General features: G+C 43.9%; 1 long non-coding RNA gene across 3 annotated transcripts; it reads left to right on the forward strand.

Annotated features, from left to right (window-relative positions):
* The first annotated feature begins 312 nt into the window (after positions 1–312).
* On the forward strand, positions 313–25,044 carry LOC130704734 (uncharacterized). 3 transcript variants are annotated; one of them, XR_009005182.1, is made up of 4 exons: positions 313–4,365; positions 5,096–12,161; positions 12,405–12,547; positions 22,007–25,044. It is a non-coding gene; the product is annotated as an uncharacterized LOC130704734 (long non-coding RNA). The 3 variants fall into 3 exon arrangements; XR_009005176.1 differs by having other exon boundaries at positions 313–12,161; XR_009005178.1 differs by lacking the exon at positions 22,007–25,044 and adding an exon at positions 19,836–20,581 and having other exon boundaries at positions 313–12,161.

The following is a 25,044-nucleotide window of genomic DNA, read 5'->3' on the forward strand; positions in this document are numbered from 1 at the left end:
TTTTGATGCATCTGCTGCATTCTTGACTGTCTGGCATCCTCAGCTTGCTTATAGCCCTATTCCCTCAACATTTCAGCCTGCATGGGGTTCATCCAGGTGACCTTGTCCCTCCTTTATCCTCTGCCTCAGCTCATTCTATTAACTGGCAGATTCTTTTGTGTTTCATAGTTCAAATCCCAAGACAGGATCCAGTTAACTCATTTCATCTTTTAATGATGACATCTCATTGGACGGGTCACTGGCCAGCCCACAGATTGGCTGCTCACAGGTCAGATCCCACCCCTTGACCAGTCAACTGTTGCTGTGAGCATGGAGGCATGTGGCATTAAACACAGCTGCCTTTGAGGGCCTGTGGGTAGGAGGCAAACGCCATTAATATTTTTAGTACTGTTTCTTCTTTCCTCTTTCCAAAACCTAATCTCCTTGAAGTTCATACTACCATATTTTTCAACCTGCCACCCCTCCTTTTTCTCATGAACTGACCTCCACCTCACCTCCTGCACCTTACTTTATGACTTGAGCATCCGTAAGCATAATCCATGAGATATCTTATTTTTTTCTTTATTTTTAATTGAAGTATAGTTGATTTACAATGTTGTGTTAGTTTCTGGTGTACAGCAAAGTGATTTAGTTATACACATAGGTATTCTTTTTCATTAGATTTTATTACAAGATACTGAATGTAGTTCCCTGTGCTATACAGTAGGACCTTGTTGTTTATTTTATATATAGTAGTTTGTATCTGCTAATCCCAAACTCCTAGTTTATCTCTCCACCCCTTTCCCTTTTGGTAACCATGAGTTTGTTTTCTCTGTGAGTCTGTTTCTATTGTAAATAAGTTCATTTGTATCATATTTCAGATTCCACATACAAGTGATATTATATGGCATTTGTCTTCCTCTATCTGACTTACTTCACTTAGTAGGATAATCTCTAGGTCCATCCATATTGCTGCTGCAAATGACATTATTTTGTTCTTTTTTTTTTGGCCGTGCCACACAGCATGCAAGATCTTAGTTCCCTGACCAGGGATCGAACCCGAGCCCCCTGCAGTGGAAGTGCAGAGTCTTAACCACTGGACTGCCAGGGAAGTCCCTTGTTTTTTTTGGTGGCTGAATAATATTCCAGTGTGTGTGTGTGTGTGTGTGTGTGTGTGTGTGTGTGTGTGTACCAGATCTTCTTTATCCATTCATCTGTTGATGGACATTTATGTTGCTTCCATGTCTTGGCTTTTGTGAATAGTGCTGCTACGAACATTGGGGTGCGTGTATCTTTTCAAATTACAGTTTTCTCTGGATATATGCCCAGGAGTGGGATTGCTGGATCATGTGGTAATTCTAGTTTTAGTTTTTGAAGGAACCTCCATACTTTTTTCCATAATGGCTGCACCAATTTACATTACCACCAACAGTGTAGGAGGGTTCCCTTTCATGAGAAATCTTATTGACTTCTCACTGATTTCTTCCCCACCATTGAGCCCCCCCGCCCCCAAATACCCACTCCCATGGTCTTAAAGCAGACTTATTCTCACCAGGAATTGCACTATCTCAGAAAACACAATCACAGAATCTCAAATCTGACTTTAACATCTTTACTGCAGTATCACACACAAGCATTTCTTCAACCTCATCCAGACCTGCAAATCTTTTGACTCTGCCAGATTTTTGCATTTATTTTCCCACTGGTGCTCACTTCCCTCCTCACCCACTCAGTCATAATCAATATACTCACTTCCTTGCAAAACCCCATAACCCCTTTGCCCCTCTCTTTTCTTCTAGCTTGCCCAGCTCTAGTTAAACCTAGCTCTTCCCCTACTCTTTACCTGTCTCAGAATATCTGAATATTGCTGGAAAATTAAAACTGGCAGATGTCACTTTAAGTTGATGTCCATGAATTTCAACTGAACCCTCAGTCCTGCCTAGCCTTCCTACTGTATTTTCCTGCTGTATTCAATTCCCCACACTCTACAAGGATGATTTTTCAATCGTCTTCCTTTGTCCCCTTCTCATCCTTCACTCTAAGCAGATGAGCTTGCCTCATGCTTCACAGACATGATAGAGTCAGACAGGAACCCTCTCCTCTACCAAAAATTCTGCATCTTGCCCAGGTTTTCTGCCTTCCCTGCTTGCTTTTTTTAATTGAAGTATCGTTGGTTTACAATATTGTGTTAGTTTCAGATGTACAGCAAAGTGATTCACTTATATGTATATATATATGCCTTTTTTTCAATTCTTTTCCATTATAGGTTATGATAAGATACTGAATATAGTTCCCTGTGCTTTTTTAAAAATTTATTTTATTTACGTATAGGTGATTTTCAATGTTGTGTTAATTTCTGCTGTACAGCAAAGTGACTTCATTGTACATACATATACATTCTTTTCCATTATGGTTCATCACAGGCTATTGAATATACTTCTAGTTCCTTACTCTGGATTCCCTTCCTTAGTCACTCATTTCTACCCCATCCTGGATCATTCCCACCTGCTTTAAAAAATGTCCCAATATTCTAAAAAAATGTTTTTAACAACAAAAATCTCTTTGATCCCACATCTCCCTCCAGCCACCTCCCCCATTTATTTGCTCCCCTTAGCATCAAAACCTTGTGTGAGTTCTCTGCAGTGGCTGTTTCCACATCAGCTCTGGTTTCTCCTTAAATCAGTCTGGCTCGAGTTTCTGCCTCCACCTGTCGATTTGGAAACTCCATGTTGCAGAAGCCACTTCAGGGCCTTGTCTTACTGCTGACCTCTTGGTATTATTATTTTTTTTAATATTTATTTGGCTGTGCCAGGTCTTAGTTGTGGCACGTGGGACCTTCATTGCCGTGTGCGGGATCTTTAGTTGCGGCATGCAGGATCTTAGTTAGACGACCAGGTATCGAACCCGGGCCCCCTGCACTGGGAGCGCGGAGTCTTAGCCACTGGACCACCAGGTAAGTCCCTGACCTCTTGACATTATTACAGTTGGCCGCTCTCCTCCTTGTTACACCTCTCTTGGGACTCAGGGTTCCTCTGAGTTCCCTTTGATGCCTCCGCTTCCTTTGCTGAGGACTCAGTTCTGGGGTCCCTTCTTTTCTGTATCTAAATGCTCTTTTAGTCACTGTGGGTCTTCAGCACCTGGAACATAATAGGTGTTCAGTGAAGGTCTGTGAAATAAGATAATAGCATCCGCATCATAGGATTATTGCGTGAAAAGTGGACCAAGAATGAATAATAAAGTAGTGGCAACTTTAAATTGAGTGCTTACTATGTGCTAAGCTCTTTTCTTGTATTATCTCACCGAGTCTTCCCAACAGTCCTTTGCACTAGGAATTCCTATTATTACCATTCTTTAGAAGAGGAAGTTGAAGCTTAGACAAATGACTTGCCTAAGTTCACACAGATAATAAGTGGACAGGGAATTCCCTGGCGGTCCAGTGGTTAGGACTCGGTGCTTTCACTGCCGAGGGCGCGGGTTCAATCCCTGGTCAGGGAACTAAGATCCTGCAAGCTTCATGGCTCAGCCAAAAAAATAAAAATAAAAACCTTTAAAAAAAAATACGTGGATGAACCCATCCTCACTTTGGTCTTTCTGACTCAAAGTCAATTCTCAGAATCACTAAATTGAGATCATATGCAGGAAAGTGCTTTGTAAACAGCAAAAGACGATGTTACTACAGTACATAGCAGCACACAGCATGGCAACTTGCACATAGTAGGTGCCCATGAGTGTTTGCTGAGGCAGGGTGGGAGGAAGTCCCGCACCAAATAGTACCATCACCCGAGGAAGGAAGAAGCAATCTTGAGGACCTCGGAGACTCAAGTCAACCTTCCACCATACGCTGAATCTTTTGTGATGCTCATCAGCTAATTATAAGACGCGTAAAGTGGGCATTACCCAGACATTTGCCCAACATGGTTTCTATCTTTCCTCCTTCAATTAAGTCTCCACAGCTGGAACTGTTGGGTTAATAAAAGCACAATCATTCCAGGGGTCTGGGGCTTGTTTAGCTCCTAAATCACCTCTGATTTTAACAGGCCAGAGCGTGCTCCCTGAGGTAGGGATCTTCTCAGATTACTAACAGTGGTTTTAGATGTTTTACTGTGTGTCTGGAGATAAGAACCCTAGAATTAGCCAACTTTTGACCCCTCACTACATTGAATTCTACAGACAAGGGGTTTAAACCATATCTGTTTTTAAAAATTTTATTGAAGTATAGTTGATTTACTTTTTTTCTTTTTTAAATTTTATTGACCATATTCCTTGAACATTCTACCTCCATATACTAAAGTTCTAGTGGGATTCAATGTAAGGATCTTCATTAGGAAGAGTACCAGGAGGGAAGATACGTCACCTGGTAATTCCATCTTCCCCATCTTCAGCCGGGTTAGTGGTCTTTTCTACAACTTAACCCTTCCTCATTCTCAGATGTTTAGTTTGCGTGGAGTTGAGCCCACCCCCAGCTCCTGAGGACAGGATCCTGATTGACTGAAGCCAAAGTGTGGCCTTGGTTTGAGGATAGGCCCTTGACCTAATTTGGGCCACAGTGCTCCCTGTAGAACACTAATTAAACTCTGCCTAAAGGGGGATGGTCCATCAGGTAAATGTGGGAAATGCAGTAAACAATATTCCTACTCGGGGATTCTGTTTTTTTCAGGAACCTCAATTATCCCATCTCTCCCCAGATTGTTGAATTACTCCCTCTCAACTAGATGATTACTGTGGTTTTAAACATGCATAAGTGTCTCATATGTTAAAAAAAAAAAAAGGAAGAAAGAGAAAGAAGGAAAAAGCCTACATGGATCCCTCTAGCCCACCACCCTATCTCCTGTCTTTCTCAGCTACAGAATTGTCAGTATTTCCTCTCTCCACTTCTACTCCCCCTTCTATTCCATCCCTCCTCCACAGAAATGACCCTCAGGTCACCCCTACCTCCATGTCGAAAAGCGCATGGACGTTTTTCAATCGTCAGCTCCTTTGACTCCCCAGGAGTACTTGACACTATTGGTCACTTCTTCCTCCTTAAAGCACTCTGGTCCACGGGCTTCCATGACATCGCGTGACTCTCCTGGTCTCAGTCCTACCTCTCTGACTGCTCCTTCTCCGTTCTTTGCAGACTTATCCTCTTCTACGCAACCCCTAAATGATGGGGTTCTCTCCTCCTCTGACTTTGCGGCTTCTCCTTAGACAATTTCATCCACGCTCATGGCCTCAGTTACCAGCAGGCCTCAGTCACGTCCCCACTCCTGGAGCTGGCAGGGATGGGGACCCCGTAATGGGGGAGGGGAGCTGTTTCCCACGTAATGGGGAGGGGAAGCAGGGTACTATTCACAAAAGAAGGAGAAAGAGAGGCTGAAGAGCAGAAAAAAAACAGATGGTTACTACAAGCATGCATTCTGGGTAAGCTCATGCAAATTATCAAAACAGGCTCCTTTTGGGTCTCAGAAATTTCTCATCATTGGAACCCTAAGCAGGACTGAGTACAGGCCCCCAAAATGGTGATTTCCTCTGTAGACAGAACACTGTGTGGTTTGCAAAGGAGGCAGCCTCGGCTAGACCACTAAGATCAACTTTTCCCACCCGCAGCATCCTGAAAGAACACGTAGCAAGAAGGTGGAGGGAGACAGACCACTAGCACTCCACTTCTTTTAAACACACCCCATAGAGACACATATGTAGAGAACAAACGTAAGGACACCAAGGGGGGAAAGTGGCAGGGCGGTGGTGTGATGAATTGGGAGATTGGGATTGACATATATACACTAATATGTATAAAATGGATAACTAATAAGAACCTGCTATATAAAATAAATAAATAAAATTCTAAAATTCAAAAAACAAACAAAAACACACCCCAAAGTCATCAGTGCCAAGGGGATGCTTTGTCTCAGGTTAGACATCATCCTCTCAGGGCTTTTGTTTTTGCTTTTTTTTTTTTTTTTTTAATTAATTAATTTATTTTTAGTTTGGGCTGCATTGGGTCTTCGTTGCTGCGCACAGGCTTTCTCTAGTTGCGGCGAGCGGGGGCTACTCTTCGTTGCAGCGCACGGGCTTCTCATTTCGGTGGCTTCTCATGTTGCGGAGCAGGGGCTCTAGGCGCGTGGGCTTCAGTCGTTGTGGCTCGCAGGCTCTAGAACGCAGGCTCAGTAGTTGTGGCACGTGGGCTTAGTTGCTCCGTGGCACGTGGGATCTTCCCGGACCAAGGTTCGAATCCCTGTCCCTTGCATTGGCAGGCGGATTCTTAACCACTGTGCCACCAGGGAAGTCCTGTTTTTGCTTTTCTAATAGGTACCTGGGAGAACTCACAGCTGCCTTCTGCTGGACTAGAAGTATTTGTATCCTGACCATCTGCGAGGTCTTGCTCAGAGTTAGAGAACAGCTTCTCAAATGTGGGCCAGCTGTTGGAGCTTTAATATGCATATTTGGGAGAAGTCATATTTAGTTTATTATGCCGGCTGACCAGCTGCCCGCTAGGCTTGGGATGACCTCTACAATGCATCTAAGGCTAACCCTTCAGACTCAGAAGAATGGTCACCTCCTTCTTCATGCCGTATTTTCTGCCTGTCCCCTCAAAAGCTGAGTTTGGGGCTTCTTTCTTTGTGTTTCCGTGGAAATGCTGTACTAGGTACACCTTTTCACTTGTAATTTGCCCCTACGGTTCTCTGGGCTCCTTGAGGCAGGGACCATGAGTCACATCACAAACAATTAGGACAGAGCTGGAATATGGTGCCCTATGAATGAAGCCCATTGTTCTCTGCATCTGTGTCTCTATTTCTGCCCTGCAAACCGGTTCATCTGTACCATTTTTCTAGGTTCCACATATATGCGTTAATATACGATATTTGTTTTTCTCTTTCTGACTTAACTTCACTCTGTATGACAGTCTCTAGATCCATCCACGTCTCTACAAATGACCCAATTTCGTTCCTTTTTATGGCTGAGTAATATTCCATTGTATATATGTACCACATCTTCTTTATCCATTCGTCTGTCGATGGGCATTTAGGTTGCTTCCATGTCCTGGCTATTGTAAATAGTGCTGCAATGAACATTGTGGTACATGACTCTTTTTAAATTATGGTTTTCTCTGGGTATATGCCCAGTAGTGGGATTGCTGGGTCATATGGTAATTCTATTTTTAGCTTTTTAAGGAACCTCCGTACTGTTCTCCATAGTGGCTGTTACAATTTACACTCCCACCAACAGTGTAGGAGGGTTCCCTTTTCTCCACACCCTCTCCAGCATTTACTGTTTGTAGGTTTTTTAATGATGGCCATTCTGACCTGTGTGAGGTGATACCTCATTGTAGTTTTGATTGACGTTTCTCTAATTAGTGATGTTGAGCATCTTTTCATGTGCTTTTTGGCCATCTGTATGTCTTCTTTGGAGAAATATCTATTTAGATCTTCTGCCCATTTCTTGATTGGGTTATTTTTTTTTTGATATTGAGCTGCATGAGAAGTTTGTATATTTTGGAGATTAATCTCTTGTCGGTTGCTTAATTTGAAAATATTTTTTCCCATTCTGAGGGTTGTTTTTTTGTTTTGTTTATGGTTTCCTTTACTGTGCAAAAGTTTTGAGTTTAATTGGATCCCATTTGTTTATTTTTGTTTTTATTTTCATTCAGCTTTATTTTTTGTTCAAGTGAACCATTGGAGTGCAGAGCATACGAGGACCTTGTTGAGGCTGTTAACGCCTCGGACCAGGCTAGACATGGTGACCTATTTATCTAGGGCAATCAATGCCACTGTAGTCAGAAAGACTCCATATTTGGGCCAGAAAGGAAAGCAAAGGCCAAAGGCAGAGGAGTGATGGCAAGTATTCAGTCTGGTAGGTAAAGTGACTAAGTGGAGAAAATGAACCACCAAGTCTAAAGGTAGGCACACTGAGAGCCAAATGCACAGGGGAAAAGTGCAGGGCATGGTGGGACGGGTGGTTCAGCACAGAGCAATGCCAGTCGTGATGGGACCCATTTCTAATATTCATCGTGCTACCTTCTTTATAGCTTAAAACTGCCAGATAGGATCAGACATACTTGGCCTAAGATCCTGTAAGATCTGGCCCAGTTTAAAACCTGTATGAGAAAACTCTGATAACCAAAGATATCTCTCTGTCAGGCAGCATTGCCTGGACAACTGGCATGGCAGTTCTGTTAGGCTTTATCTTGATGGCCTTTTGTTCTCTGCCCCACACTACTCGTGATTGTTACAGGTATGTAGCACTGCCAAGCTACAGGGTCACCTTTTCCATTTCCTCTTCCTGGGCTCAAGCACTGTCTACATTTCCTAGCCTCCCTTGAGTTAGGTTGTGGTCATGTGATGGTGCTGTGACGAATGGAATGTGGGAGGAAGTGAAATGGGCCACCTCCAGGTATGACCATCAAATGCCCCTTGGGACCTACCCCGTACTCTCCCTCTCTCTCTGTTCATCAGCCAGCCGAATGCAGAGGCTCCAAGTTGGAGGAAGCCTGTATTCTGTTCAGGAGAGTCTACTGAAAACATCCAGTCAGACTGTATCTTAGGGGGAAAATAAACCTTTGCTGTAAGCCACTAAGCACTGAAGGTTGTTTCAGCAGCTAGCACTCCCCTGACTAATACAGGTCTAAAAAGCTACCCACGATAGCTTCCAACATAGCAGGAAATGATTGGGATGATAATATTGAAGCAGGATTTCCATGAATGTGTTAAGGTTCCACAGGTACCTCAAGGTGGAGCCAGTGAAGATGGACAAAGGTCACATCACTACAGAAAGGTGAGCCAGGATTTGACTGGAGTTTTGTCTGATCCAAAAAGCCTATCCTTTTTTTCACTTCTCCACATTACCCCAAACAAGGAGGTGTTTAGATGTTTTGAGTGATGATCATAATGATGACAGACTCTAGGATTCTGTGTAATTTACTCCCTGGCATATTTGTGCTACATACTCCTGCAGCACGTCTACCGCTTCCCACAAGCCAGTGAGGTTGGATACAATGACATCCTGTAATCTTCATTTTTATATTGACATCGTGCCCAGGTACTCAGAGGAGGGTAGCTAAAATTATTATTTTCTCCAGCCTGCAACCTAAATGTTTACCAGTCTGGTAGAAGCCTTTGGGGACCATGCCATAGAGGTATGTAGGTCTTCCTTCTCCTTGTACTCCTTCCTTCCTGTCCCACCCATTCCAGTCATAAGCTGGGCTCCACGCCTCTTCTAGCTGAATAATTGCATCTTCTATCTCTCTGCAATGGTGAGAGAGCAGGTGACTGAACCTCCATATTCTAGTTTCCACATCTGTAAAATGGGTGTATGATACCTACCGTGTACAATTGTCATGAGGTTTAAATAAGACAGGCAGTAAATTGGTGGCATATCATGTGCTCTTTGAGTTTATGGATGGTCCCCTCCCCTGCCCCCAACAATCCTCACTGCTGTTACGGAACATCAGACGGTTCTTGGTATTTCGTAAATACATTTGCCGGTCTTACTACATTGTGTGTGTGTTTTATGCCTGGTTATGTCAGCCTTGTATATTTTTGACCTTAAACTCTAAATAGGCAGAAAACCCATGGTTGCTAAATATTTATCGGTCCCAGGTACCATACAATTCATTCATTATCTTCAACCACAATAAGAGATCATTGAGCACTTTCTATCTTATGAGCTTTATGTAAGGAGGCTCCTGGAATAAGAGTCTGTTTCTGCCCACAAAATCCATCAGAGGTGATTTTAAATATGTAAATATGTAAATATTTATTTATTTATTTGGCTGCGCCGGGTCTTAGTTGCAGCACGCGGGATCTTCATTGCTGCGTGCAGGATCTAGTTCCCTGACCAGGGATGGAAGCCAGGCCCCCTGCATTGGGAGTGCAGAGTCTTAACCACTGGAGCACCAGGGAAGTCCCCAGAGGTGATTTTAAAGGCACAGTGGCTTATTCTTCTTCAAAATAGCTTTTTAAACCTCTGACTACGGAAATACATGCTCATTGTAAAAATTATAGATACAACACCAAAACCAGAAAATTATCCAAGGAATAATCACTGCCATCTTTTTAGAACCTATCCTTCTAATCTTTTTCCTTTCCATATACATACATGTTTTACAAAAATGGGATCATACTGCATGCACATTCTTGTTACCTGTCTTTTCTTACCTGAGAACATATCATGAATGTTTTACATGTATTAAAGATTCTCCTGTGGCACAATTTATAATTCTAGTTTAGTATCCATCGTATGGATAGATGGTGATTTTTTTAAAGCAATCCCTTTGTATTGTACAGTTTGGTTATTTCCATTCTTCCACCATTATTAGCAACAAACGTCTTCATATGTATTCCTCTGCTCACATCCCTAATTATTTTCTTAGAACCCACAAGTAGAAGTTTGCTTCACAGAAAGAGCACACTATCCAGGCTTTTCCTAACCATTGCCAAGTTTTCTATTAGAAAAGTCCTACAGGGGCTTCCCTGGTGGCGCAGTGGTCGAGAATCTGCCTGCTAATGCAGGGGACACGGGTTCGCGCCCTGGTCTGGGAGGATCCCACATGCCGCGGAGCAACTAGGCCCGTGAGCCACAACTACTGAGCCTGCGCGTCTGGAGCCTGTGCTCCGCAACAAGAGAGGCCACAATAGTGAGAGGCCCGCGCACCGCGATGAAGAGTAGCCCCCGCTTGCCGCAACTACAGGAAGCCCTAGCACAGAAACGAAGACCCAACATAGCAATCAATCAATCAATAAATAAATTAAAAAAAAAAAAAAAAAAGAAAAGTCCTACAAATTCACACTCCCACCAGCAATGTATGAGAATGCTACAATAAAGGCTGTTGGCCAAGATGATGGTTATGAAAAAAATAATCAAGAAGATAAGTATTTGCTAAAGGCTCTCCCCACGCCGGCTGTGTTTATTTGTTGAACTCTATAGCCATGTTCCTTGGACCAAACACTGAAGGTTCTTTAGACTTTTAGTTTATTTAGTGCCTCTTTCAATACTCTGAAACTTTGACCCAAGTTTTATCTGAAGAAAAGGAGATTTCTGGTAAATATGGTTTCCAGTTTGGAAACTCAGCCCAAATACTTCCATCCCTCATCTCAGCATGGACCACCTCTGTGGTTTTAACTGCTGGGAATCAGTTAGAAAGTGCTGCTGCTGACTTGGAGCTGAGAAAAGTGCTTAAAAGAAATGAAAGAGCTGGTCTAGGGTGAAAAAGTCATGTTCCAAGGTACAAAGGAAAACCAATAACAACCCAAGGGTTTGGAGTTTCATTTGACCTGCTCTGATAATATCACTATGGTGATGGTCTCCATAAACAGTTGCAAAATAGCAAGATGAAAAAGAACGAGCAAGTTCCACCCAGGCGATCTGGAGTTATTTTAGGGATCAAGGCAATGTCATCTGGGGTAAATATGGAATGCAAGGTCTGTTCTTTTAATAATCATCCCCTTCTTTTGTGAGGCTGAACAAAAGCCTGGCACGTCAGACGTTTGGGCTGAAAGCAGCACTGACCTAGTGTCTTCGGGGCTCAGGAGAAAGCACAGCCAAAGGAATGGAAATAATGGTTCATAACACATGCTGGGATGATTCTTCTCACACCCTTGGCCTCTGAGACTGCTGAGCCTGATGTAGAGTCCAAGGGTGGAACAAGGGTGATGTTCTCGGGAAGGGCTGGCCTGGTTGAGAGGCTGGGATGGGGACCCCAGGGAACTGAGCTTGGTTGTCTGCCCCTGACCTTGATTCCTGGGCCAGAGGGGGTGGAGGGAAGCATCTTCAAGACCACAAATCTGTCTCTGGGGCATTACCATCTGCTGCAGATGACAACTGCCACTCCCATCCTCATGCTCTTCTCTTTGAACCCCTGACTCAGCCAGCCTCAGTCCGAAAAGCAGAACTAGCTATTTTTTGAACTAAAACAAAAAAAAAAGTCAGGCAATACAGTTGCTGAACTCCTTCCTGACCCTGAAACTCTTACTCTTTGCACTTAACCCCTTGCTCTCCCCTTATTCTTTTCGCTTCCTTCTCTTCCAGACTCCTAGATTGCAAGCTCCACCATCATCTCTAGCGAAGATCTTCAAAGGAAAGGGTTGTTCTGCGGCCACGGAGGCTGGAACAATGCCTGGCACACAGAAGGTTCTCCATAAGTGTCAGCTGATAGGAACTGAATCCAAAACCCCGTGCCTACCCTGCCGTGGACATTTCTCCAGCAGGTCTGAGATGATGGCTGTTTGTTTATTCACTCATTCAATCAATATTTATTCACCACCTATGGGGAACCAGGACCACTTCTGGGGACTGGGGCTACAGGGACAAATGAGATCCCAGGGCTCTGTCCTTGTGGAGATGACACCCTTGTAGACCCTAATATCTGAGGGGTGAGCACAGCTGTCATCACAGAGCCTGCTCTGACCATTGCACATAAAATCACCCTTCCGTTTTATTTTTCTTCCCAGAACTTATCATCACAGGGCATATTATACACTTGTTTGTTTGTTTGGCTGTGACACGCGGCATGCGGGATCTTAGTTCCCCGACCAGGGATCGAACCGGTGCCCCCTGCAGTGGAAGCGCGGGACCCTAACCACTGGACTACCAGGTAATTCCCTACTTGTTTGTTTTTTAATCCGTCAGCCTTCTCACACAAAAATGTATACTCTTGGAGGATAATTTATCTGTGGCATTCACTGCTGAGTCTCCACAACAATGCCTAGCACACAGTAGGCGCTCAACATATACATGTCAAATCAGTTTGTTCAATGTACTCTGCAATCCTCTAGAAGAACTTTCTAGCAAAACTCTCCAGGGAATGAGCTAAGAAGACCTCTAGAGGGTCATAACAACAGATTACAACCATCCAGGGCCTTACAGTTTACAAAGCAGGGAGGTGCACTGGGGTGAGCACGGGCCTTCACCTTTCAGAGCCCTGATTTCCTCCTTGTAAAGTGGAAATAACAACACCAGCCTTTGGGGACTGTTGTGACTGATGGAAGAGGTGATGGGTGTGAATCGCCCCACCTGGCACCTGGTACTTAGCAGGTGCTCCACGCTTGAGGACTGGGCACTATTGTTTCTTTTATTTTTTTTAAATAAATTTATTTATTTATTTATTTTTGGCTGTGTTGGGTCTTCATTTCTGTGCGAGGGCTTTCTCTAGTTGCGGCGAGCGGGGGCCACTCTTCATCGCGGTGCGTGGGCCTCTCATTATCGCGGCCTCTCTTGTTGCGGAGCACAGGCTCCAGACGCGCAGGCTCAGTATTTGTGGTTCACGGGCCCAGTTGCTCCGTGGCATGTGGGATCTTCCCAGACCAGGGCTCGAACCCGTGTCCCCTGCATTGGCAGGCAGATTCTCAACCACTGCGCCACCAGGGAAGCCCTATTGTTTCTTTCTTATTGGAGCTTCTCAATTCCGTGTGGGCATTCTTATTCTCATCCCCACTTAATCAACGAGGAAAGCCCAACTCACAGAGGCTTAAGAATTTGCTCACGGTAGCTCAGGCAGGACTAGAAGTCCTCAGAGGGACAGAATTCCCTATATTTTAGTGCCTTACCTGTCACCCCGGGGCGGCCAGCTCTGGCAGGAAAGCACATCTTGTAAATCCTCTTATTTCCTCCTCTGCCCTCACTTTGATGTTCCCCATTTTCAGTATGTCACCCATCGCTGTGGGAAAAGAAGAGCTTTGGAGAGAAGCAAAAGCCAAAGGGGAAGCTTGTGCATTTGGTTAGTAGGTGAAAGGCAAATCCCCCTCCTGCCCACCTCTCCAGCCCATTCTGCAGCTTCCCCCAGTGCCTCCCCCGAGTCTCCCCGTAGCCCGCATTTCTCTAAGCCTTAGGGACCCTCCACGTCCCAGCGTCTAAGTTGACAGGGATTCTGGTCCAAGCAGGTGGGATGGGCCATGAGACTCATTAGCATAAATCAGGAAATTTCTTGCAATTGAGAGGTCCTCAGAACACTGACTAGATTATAAACACTACTAGTAATTGAACTTTCTAAAAAAAACTATAATCTAAAAATATTTATAATAGTGTTATAATTCATGAACATCTCCTAGATTCCAGGCAGTGTGGGAGGCAATTTACAAATACCTGACAACAACCTGAAAGGCAGGTATTATTATTCCCATTTTATAGATGAAAAAGTTGAGACTCAGGGAGATGAATGATCTTCTCAGAGGTCATGTAGCTACTAAGTGATGGAGGCCCAGGATCTAAACCCAGGTCTGCCTGCCTTCAAAGCTCATGTTCCTGCTCCACAAAATATGCAGGGGCGGGGAGTTAATGTGCCTTAGGACACCTGTCCCGCCAACCCTCTGAAGAAAATTGGAAATATCCTAAAAAATATAAAAATCAGTGGATGGTTATATGAATTATATAGAGTGAGTGTAACCTGTAGAATATTTTGCAGTTATTGAAAATTACACACAGAATATGATGACACAGAAAAATACTTGTGATAAATGGAAAATGTAGGATACAAAATGTATATCCATGGAGGTTATAATTTAAAATGTATGTCCACTACATAAATGAGCATGTGAAGTATAAACAAGCATGTGCAAAAGACTGAAAGTAAATATATAAATATAATCACAACTGTGTGGTGGAATTTAGAGGGATTTTCCCCCCCCTCTGGTTACTAATCTTTCTGTAATGTGGTTAAATTACTTTGCAATTTACATATTAAAAAAATATTCGGGCTTCCCTGGTGGCGCAGTGGTTGAGAATCTGCCTGCTAATGCAGGGGACACGGGTTCGAGCCCTGGTCTGGGAAGATCCCACATGCCGCGGAGCGGCTGGGCCCGTGAGCCACAATTGCTGAGCCTGCGCGTCTGGAGCCTGTGCCCCGCAACGGGAGGGGCCGCGATGGAGAAAGGCCCGCGCACCGCGATGAAGAGCGGTCCCCGCACCGCGATGAAGAGTGGCCCCCGCTTGCCGCAACTGGAGAAAGCCCTCGCACGAACCGAAGACCCAATACAGACAAAAATAAATAAATTAATTAATTAAAAAAAAAAGAAAATCCTTAAAAAAAAAAAAAAAAAAATATTCTAAGACAGTCTTCTCTGAAGTCCTGTAGCTTTGCAATAGAGCACATACACCAGCATGCATTGTTTTTTTTTTCATTGAAGTATAGTTGATTTACAATGTTTCAGACGTACAGCAAAGTGGTTCAGTTATATATATATATATATATGTATACATATATACATGTATTTTCTTTTTCAGATTCTTTTCCATTATAGGTTATTACAAGATATTGAATATAGTTCCCTGTGCTGTATAGTAGGTCCTTGTTGTTTATTTATTTTATGTATAGCAGTGTGTATCTGTTAATCCCAAATCCTTAATTTATCCCTTCCCCTCCTTTCCCCTTTGGTAATCATAAATTTGTTGTCTATGTCTGTTAGTCTATTTCTGTTTTGTAAATAAATTCCTTTGTCTCTTTTTTTTTTTTTAGATTCTACATATAAGTGATATCATGTGATATTTGTCTTTCTCTGACTTACTTCACTTGGTATGATAATCTCTAGGTTTCAGAATACATTGTTTTAAATTGCTAACTAGAGAGATGACTTTCCTTTACCAACTGCTCCAATCCTGGAGTCCCCCTGTCCCCTGCCACTTATAAATTGTAGCTCTTCCTGCACATGTTCCTGGCCAAGCAAGCACTGGGTATTATCCTCACCCACATCTGTGTTTGCTAATGCCGTGCTTTGGTCTAGAGCTGCTCTGTTCAATATGGTAGCCATTGCCACATGTGTATATTTAAATTTAAATTAATTAAATAAATACATAATTGAGCCCTTCAGTCTCACTGACCATATTCCAAGTGGTCAACAGCCACATGCAGCTAGTGGTTATTGTAGTGGACAGCACAGATATAGAATGTTCCTATCATAACAGAAAGTTCTATTAGACAGCACTGCTCCAGCATCTAGACTGAAGACCATTTCTTTTTTTTTAAAATTAATTAATTAATTTATTTATTTTTGGCTGCATCAGTCTTCGTTGCTGCGGGCGGACTTTCTCTAGTTGCGGCAAGAGGGGGCTACTCTTCGTTGCGGTGCGCGAGCTTCTCATTTCTCATTGCGGTGGCTTCTCTTGTTGCAGAGCACGGGCTCTAGGTGCCTATCCCAGGACCAATCACATTGGAAGAAAAGATTGGCCTAAGTCACTGTCCACCACTGTACCAACAGGGGCAGTGGCTGATGGTTCCATTAGAACCATGGAAGGTCAAGAAAAGGCAGTCACCAAATAGAAAAAAGGATGGAGCACACAGAAACAATGGCAGTCACTGCTTTAACCCCATCACTGTTATTTGCACTGGGCCTACCCACACGCTAATCTCATTAGTTTTCAAAATCATCTCAATGAGAACAGTAATAACAATACTATCTCGTATTGAGAGCCAGAGGTACAGTGGCACGTGCTTTTTCTGTGCATTATTCTTTTCTTTTTTTTTAATTTATTTATTTTTATGTATTTATTTTTGGCTGCACTGGGTCTTTGTTGCTGCGCGTGGGCTTTCTCTAGTTGCGGCGAGCCGGGGCTACTCTTTGTTGCGGTGCTCAGGCTTCTCATTGTGGTGGCTTCTCTTGTTGCAGAGCATGGGCTCTAGGCACGCAGGCTTCAGTGTTGTGGCACGTGGGCTCAGTAGTTGTGGCTCGTGGGCTCTAGAGCGCAGACTCAGTAGTTGTGGCACACGGGCTTAGTTGCTCCACGGCATGTGGGATCTTCCCGGACCAGGGCTCGAACCCGTGTCCCCTGCATTGGCAGGCGGATCCTTAACCACTGCGCCACCAGGGAAGTACCTGTGCATTATTCTTGATCCTCATGCTTGTGCTTGTTCTTCGATAATGTTGGGCTTGTTTTCTTACTTTGGGTAGAAATAGCAGATCTTGTTTCCTGGACACTCAGACTTGACCTTCCTAGGTTCTCCATGGTCTGTTTCCCACAGCTGGCCCACCCCTTGCATTATGCTCCAGACTAATTCAAGTCATCCATGTATTAAACATCAAATCCTTTGCCCTCAAGCCTATACTCTCTCTTTGGGAGTTAAATGAATAAGACATTCACACACAGGATTACTCGTTAGGTTGGGCGCCAAGGGGCCAGTTCTAAACCAGAACTTAAGTCTATGTAGCCCAGCCTGGGGACTGGACAGTTGACCAGAGGCTGGACTGGATGCCCTCTAGAGGGCCCTGGAGAGCTGAGAGGTCTGTGATTTAATGGTCAGGGGAGAAGAAGGAATGTTCCCGAGCCATGGCTTCTCCTTGGATTGAATCCAGCCTACACAAGAGCTGCTTGGGGCCCAAGTTGTCTAAGTAAACACTGATTCCTTGACGAGATTCCAAAATCAGGAATAGAGCAACTGTTTGGTTTGAACAGGCTGCGCTCTGTAAACCACTGCCTGCATATCACCAGGGCCCCATGTAAATATTTTAGCTACAGATTGGAAGAACACAACTTTTTTTTTGGAAATCCCATCACTTTGTTGCTAGGCTTATAATGAATTATATGTTGTCTCTGTTGTTAGACTTAAAATGAATGTGTGTTATTTCTATTTATTGGGAGGTCCAATTCTCTAATTTTATTATAAGCATCTTAGATGTGTCTCTACTGGGACTGTTAGGGTTTGGCGAAAGCCCAGTAAATAACATGCCACTTTTTCCTGCTTGAATTTGGAACAAAATGAAGGGAAGACAGGAATCAAGTAGGTAGAGATGAAAGAAATTTTATTACCAATAAAGCTGATAATGAAAACGTTGGCTTTTGGTGTCTGACTAAGGGGCCTTCTAATTCTTCACCCTAGAATTAGACAGACTTAGCCACCCAGTTTGAGATGGCAGTGGACAGGAACAGACCTGTGCCTCAGGGGTAGAGCCTGCTCCTGTTGGACTTACGGCTTGGAGGAGCAGAAGAAGATGTGTGTTGCTAGAGAGAAGCAAGGAGGAAAGCACTGAGCTGAGCATGTCCAGTTCCTTCTCCCAAACCTGCCAATCAGATCGTTACTCCTCCTCCTATGGACAACGGTAAGAGAAGGAACCAAGAGCCGCTGACATGTTACTTTGATGGACCTCCTGCCTCATGGAAACTTGAAGCCAGAGAAAAGGGGGTTCACACCAAAAGGCACTTTGATGAAGAATAAGGGCAAACTGAGGACCTGGTCAAGGACCCCCCAGACACAGCCTCTTGGCAGAGAAGATGACCACTGCTTGAATCAGGAAGCAGAACTTGATCTTGAAGAGATAGTTTACCTTCAGGCATAGTTGCAAAAACACTGGTAATACTCAGGCCACATTACTGGTAGAAAAACCGAGACTCAAAAGCATTGCTCCAGTCACCACAATTGACATCATCTGCCAAGAAAACGTCACCCCCTGCCCAACAAAACCTCCCTCTTGACTGTGGCAGGCAAGGCCTGTGCTACCTAAAGAACAATGCATCCAGTGAAAATTGGCATCGTGAATTTCAAACCTGGTCCTTTGTGTGTTTCCTCTCTTGGTTGTGTGGCAGGATAGGTTTCCCTGGGCCCTGCGCTCTCTCTGCTCCTTTCCATTCTCAACCCTGGAAGGAGATGAGAAGGCAGATCTTTTATCATAATAATGCCACAAAGATCTACAAGAACCTATTAATATTGGTAAGACAGAAATAAGTCTCTTTAGCCTCAATCACAAGGGGTTGTGGCTCGATGGAGCCAGAGGCCCTGTGGTGGGGGGGCCAGGGGTAGAAGATGAAAGAGGAGGCAAAGTGGGAGAGAAGGTACCAATGCAGAGAGCACAGGAATAGCGAAGATGTTTTACATCATCGTCTTGATGTTGAGAATGTTTGTGATTGGCTGGGGAACTTCCTGGGAGTGGACTCCGCCTGTTTGCCCTTCCAGGGGTTGGTGGGCATAAGGGCAGGGTTTTACTTAAATGGCTTCATCATCCTCAATTATCAGTGGCCTCTCTACCACGTTCCTCCCTCCTCTTTGATTACCAAGCCTTGTCCCTTCTTTATCTGGAATGTCTTTCTCTCATCTATCTCCTCATTTCTATTTCCACTGCTCTCACCTCTCAATTGAAAAACTTCTTACCTAGACTTCCTGCCTTTTTCATTTCCCTTCTGCACCTACTGTTCATTTCCTACCAGACTGATCTTTCTGGAAAACAGATCTGATCTGCTTAAGGCCCTCTGTTATTAAAAAGTCTTTGCGGGCTTCCCTGGTGGCGCAGTGGTTGAGAGTCTGCCTGCCAATGCAGGGGACACGGGTTCGAGCCCTGGTCTGGGAAGATCCCACATGCCGCAGAGCAACTGGGCCCGTGAGCCACAACTACTGAGCCTGCGTGTCTGGAGCCTGTGCTCCGCAACAAGAGAGGCCGCGGCAGTGAGAGGCCAGCGCACCGCGATGAAGAGTGGCCCCCGCTTGCCGCAACTGGAGAAAGCCCTCGCACAGAAATGAAGACCCAACACAGCCAAAAATAAATAATAAATTAATAAATAAATTTATAAAAAACAAACAAACAAACAAAAAACAAACAAACAAACAAACAAACAAAAGTCTTTGCTCATTTCTTGTCGCCTATAAAATAAAGTCTAAGATCTGAGATCCTCTGGCAGGCATTCAATTTATTGCCCACTGTGGTCATTCATTCATCCCATACACAAAGACAAGTGTAGCTAAGCAAGTATGGAGTGTGGGATCAGAAGGAAAGAGGTTGGGGGTAAATTGGACAAATGGACCAGTTTTGCAGGACACTGGTGGGAAGGAGAAATCATCTGGTATTTTTAATATTTACTGCGTCTTCTTAAATGTCCAACCAAAGGGGAATGGTGAAGTGAGTTATGGAGCCTAACTCTAGGGGGAGTTTAATTTTAAACTTACAGTTTAAAATTACATTTTACAGTTCAAAACTAGAGTGATATATTGGACTTCCCTGGTGGCGCAGTGGTTAAGAATCCGCCTGCCAATGCAGGGGACACGGGTTCGAGCCCTGGTCCGGGAAGATCCCACATGCCACGGAGCATCTAAGCCCATGCGCCACAACTACTGAGCCCACGTGCTGCAACTACTGAAGCCCGCGCGCCTAGAGTCCATGCTCCACAACAAGAGAAGCCACTGCAATAAGAAGCCTGCGCACCGCAACGAAGAGCAGCCCCTGCTCGCCACAGCTAGAGAAAGCCTGCGCGCAGCAATGAAGACCCAATGCAGCCAAAAATAAATAAATAAAATAAATAAATTTATGTAAAAAATAGAGTGATATAAAAAACAAAACCAAAAAATGGGGTAATATGTATTCTAAAAAACTCATGGTATATTCATAGAATAACAAGCCATCTAAAAATAAGATTTTGAAGAATATTTAATGAATTATAATATAAAAAAGTAGAATAAATAGTATTATATTATATCCATGAAAAGAAAATAGACTAGAATGTATTACAAAAACATACTAGTGTGTGGTGGAATCACAGGAGACTTTTCATTCTTTACACTCTTCTGTATTTTTCAAATGTTCTACAATAAGCATGTATTATTTTTATTTTAAATCAGAAAAGACTATGTTTTCAAGGTTTGTAATAATATGAGGAAATGTAATTTGTTATAATGTTAAATTTTAAGAGCAAAAAAACAAAATTATGGAGAGCTCAACTATGTTAAAATTTTGTTTTTAAAAGGTAGAGGGAAATATACCCAAATGTTAGCAGAGGTTGTCTTGGAATATTTTCTTTAATATGCAAGTATTATTTTTATTTTGTAGGAGAAAACATTTTATTCAAAAATTTATCATGACAGTGTATCATATTATTCAGGTTTCTCCACAGAAACAGAACCAATAGGATGGATTTATTTATTTGTTTGTTTGTTTATAAGGAATTGAGCCTCACAGTTATGGAGGCTGGTGAGTCCCATATCTTCAGTGTGGGCATTTTCATTTATGGCAGGCATTGTGCTGAGCATTTTACATGTATTACTTCATGTCATCCTCATTATCACCGTTTATAATATAGTCTGCCATTTATTCCCATATTCCAGGGAGGGAAAGTGAGGCACAGAGAGGTCAAGTAACTCTGCCAAGGCCACAGGGTCAGTGAGCAAGGGAATCAGGACACCAGACTGGGCCGACTTCTCCATTAGACATAAGAGGCACATTGCATGAGGTCCATGATATTTTTAGGGGCCCACACATTGTTTTAATTTTCATTTATTTTATTTTATTTTAAAAATTTATTTGGCCATGCTGGCAGCTTGCAGGATTGAACCCAGGCCTTTGGCTGTGAAAGCGTGGAGTCCTAACTGCTGGACTGCCAGGGAATTCCCAATTTTTTCTTTTTAATTTTTTAATTTATTTATTTATGGCTGTGTTGGGTCTTCATTTCTGTGCGAGGGGTTTCTCTAGTTGCGGCGAGTGGGGGCCACTCTTCATCGCGGTGCGCGGGCCTCTCACTATCGCGGCCTCTCTTGTTGTGGAGCACAGGCTCCAGACGCGCAGGCTCAGCAACTGTGGCTCACGGGCCTAGTCGCTCCGCGGCATGTGGGATCTTCCCAGACCAGGGCTTGAACCCGTGTCCCCTGCATTGGCAGGCAGATTCTCAACCACTGCGCCACCAGGGAAGCCCCCAATTTTTTCTTTTAAAATTGAGAGGAAAAAAATGAATATAATGATAATAAATATATAACGAATTTAGTCTGGATTTGATTCATCCTTATTCCAACATAGTCCTAAAATATGATTTTAAATATTTTTTTTGGAAGGAAAGGCCCACAAGGGCAGGAGTGCCTCCAGACCCCCTAACTCTAGGCCCCTGCGCTTAAACTATTTATGGCTCACCCCCTCTCCGAACCCTAGTTAACCCACTTTAAGCCTGGATGTCTGTGTGGACTCAGACAAGTCACCCTTTCTGTGCTGCAGCTTCCTCCTCTGTAAAATGGGAATCATAGCTAGTGCAGACTCGTCTACATCTGTGAGGATGCCCTGAGTGTACGTGCACGACACACAACACCTTAGCTACGTGCCTGACGCTCAGTGAGGGCTCCGTAATGATTAGCCACATCTGACATCATTTCTCGTTGCAGCTCAGGGTCTGGAGTGTCCACACCCCGCAGGGGCTTCTCTGAGAGGCCAGCTGGCTGACAGCCTCGGCAGAGAAACACCTCTTCAGGCCCACGGCATCTCCACAGCAGCCTTGGGAAAGATGCTGATGAGTTCTTCCACCAACCAGGGGAAAGCCACGCTTATAAAAGCTTCCAGGCCTCAGCGATAATTTCTCCCCTTTCCACACCCCTCCCCGCTCCTCTGGGCCCTTTCCCATCTTAGCTCTGTTTCTGCAGGAAGCAGGACAGAAAGGACTTGGTTTGATGCAAGTGAAGGAGAGAGAGCACAGACTTGGAACTCTCAAAACAAGTTTGGACAAGTCACTCAACCTCTCAGCCTCAGACAAATAACAGGAACAGACAATTAAAGTAGGAATAATACTTGTGACCATTATTAGTAGTAGAAGTGTAAGGGCTTTGGGGTCAGAGTCCTTAGGGTCAAATCATGGATTCTACCTCTTGACGGTACCTGACTTCACTCCAAGTCTAAGTTTCTCATTTGTGAAATGGGGAACAATAATAGTACCTCAAAGGGTTATTGGGATGATTAAATGAGATAATTAGATCTAAAGCTCTCTGCAGCAAGGGCACACAGTAAGTGCTCTATAAAGGTCAGCAACGGTCACTTTAATTATAATTGTGCCTCTTCATGAGCCCTATAACATATAGTCCAGATTCCCAACTACACACAGTAGGTGTTAATGGGTAGCTGTGGAATGAATAGATGAATGAATGGATGGACGAATGAACAAACTCGCCATCACTTTTGGTCTGGGACTCTTCTTCATGCCTAATCCCCTTTGACCTAAATGCAATAGAAATTTTAGCAGCTTCAAGACTTTCAGTCTTCTTGTTTTTTCGTGACTGGATGAGGCAGTTTAAAATATGTCTGCAACTCTGACACTCCCTTCAGAAGGTGGACCCTAATTCCCCTCCTTGACTATGAACTGAACTTAGTGCCTTGCTTCTAACAAATAGAATAAAGTAGAAGTGACAGTGCGCAACTTTTAAGACCAGATCATAAAAATCATGGAGGTCTCCCTCTTGGATCGCTTGCTCTGGGGGAAGACAGCTGCCATGTCATAAGCATGCTCAAGCAGCTCTGCGGAGGGGTACATGTGATAAGGAACTGAGGCCTCTTGCCAACAGCCATGTGAGTGAGCCATCACGGAAGCAGATCCCCTGTCCCCAGTTGAGCCTTCAGATGATGCAGCCCCAGTCAAAGATTTGACTGCGTCCTCATCAGAGACTCTGAGCAAGGACCACCCATCTGAGCCTCTTCCAATTTCCTGACCCAGAAAAACCATGAGATCATAAGTGCTGGGGTTTTTTTTAAAAATATATTTATTTATTTATTTGGCTGCATCGGGTCTTAGTTGCAGCACACAGGATCTTCATTGTGGCGTGCTGGATCTTTAGTTGTGGCGTGTGAACTCTTAGTTGTGGAATGAGGCATCTAGTTCCCTGACCAGGGATCAAACCCGGGCCCCCTGCATTGGGAGCACAGAGTCTTAGCTACTGGACCACCAGGGAAGTCCCAATAAGTGCCATTTTAAGTGGCTATGTTTGGGGATAATTTGTTACAAAGCAACAGATAATAATATACTTTGTATGAATATTCTTGATAAAAGTTTGAAACAAAGGCTTTTCTAATAATACTTGGCTCATGGAGACTTCTGACTGTTCATTCTACATAGTGTTTTAACACTATTCAGAAAGCCTGAACCCACACTTTTCTTGTGACATTACTATTACTAGACCATGCCTGTTAACTAATTAAGGACCCTTCCCTGCCTGGGATCTCAAGTGGGCTGCATCCTGACATCTGTTGTACACCAGCCCTCAGTGGGATTGGCACCACTGGATCCCTGGCTGGGAAGGAAGAGTCAGACTCAGGGATAAGCAGGCTTCTGTCCTGTCAGTAGCTCATATTTGAAAGCATCATATTATCAATTTCAGGAGGGTCCATCTCAGAGAGACTATTTCCTTACTGACAGCTCCCATGCTGTTTTAACAGCAGCTAATCCCTTCACCTTATTTGGAGACAACTTCAGAACCCTTTCCCTGGCTAGCCAAGTCTCGGCACTTGCTGGAGAGAACTGTCAGAGGCCTTTGCATCTGGGAAGTCTCTGCCTAATGTGGAAAAGATCCTGGAAAGAGTGTCTGTGACTGATCAGGTTGAGGGCTCAGGGCTGATAAAGACAAGCCAGCTCTTCTTCTCTCACCATGAGGATGTTAGCAGTAGAGCTGTCCTGAGGGCATGGTCAGTGTGGCTATGGCAGTCAAGTTCAACAGTCTTTTACTGAGCAACTGCTATGTGCCACTCACTGTAGACAAGACCAGGACACAAAGATGAGTAGACAAGGTCCTTGCCCTCAAAGAATTCACGGTCTAGTTGGGAAGACAGGCAAACCAGTGAATAATTTCAACTCAGAGCAGTAAGCAGAGGTTGATCTGCATACCAGGTGAACTGGGAGCAGGAGAGAGCAAGGAAGGGTTCGCTCCTTGGACATGGAGAGGTTAGGACAGATTCAAGGAATACCAAGGAAGTATGATCAGCCATGAGCCAAGTAGAGGGGAGAAAATCGTATGTTAAGGACTCTGAAGGCTAGGGCAAGGATTCCTCTGACTTCTTGGTCTTAGCTTCTGAGGGCTGGCAGGATTTAATTTATCCCCTTCCAATCTCTCTTAGAGTCTAACTGGATCATTAACCATGAAATCAAATTTGAAATTTAAAGGAAGATCTCCTAAAAAGAGGTAAAAGTAAACTTACACCTGGATTTTAGCAAGGATCCTGAGACAAGGGTTGAGTGCAGATTTCTTATCAAATCTGGAATCTGTTTACTTTGACCATCTGCATTGCCCTCATGCTTGGACTGTTGCAGTAGCCACCTAACTCATCTCCCCATTTCTACTCCCTATCCTAAGTCCAGGCCCTCATGGCAGCTACAGTGATCCTTTAAAATTTTCAGGGACTTTTTCAGGGGGCACGGGTTCAATCTCTGGTCAGGGAACTAAGA

Source organism: Balaenoptera acutorostrata, chromosome 1 (genome assembly GCF_949987535.1).
Source record: "Balaenoptera acutorostrata chromosome 1, mBalAcu1.1, whole genome shotgun sequence".
Classification (NCBI taxonomy): Eukaryota; Metazoa; Chordata; class Mammalia; order Artiodactyla; family Balaenopteridae; genus Balaenoptera; species Balaenoptera acutorostrata.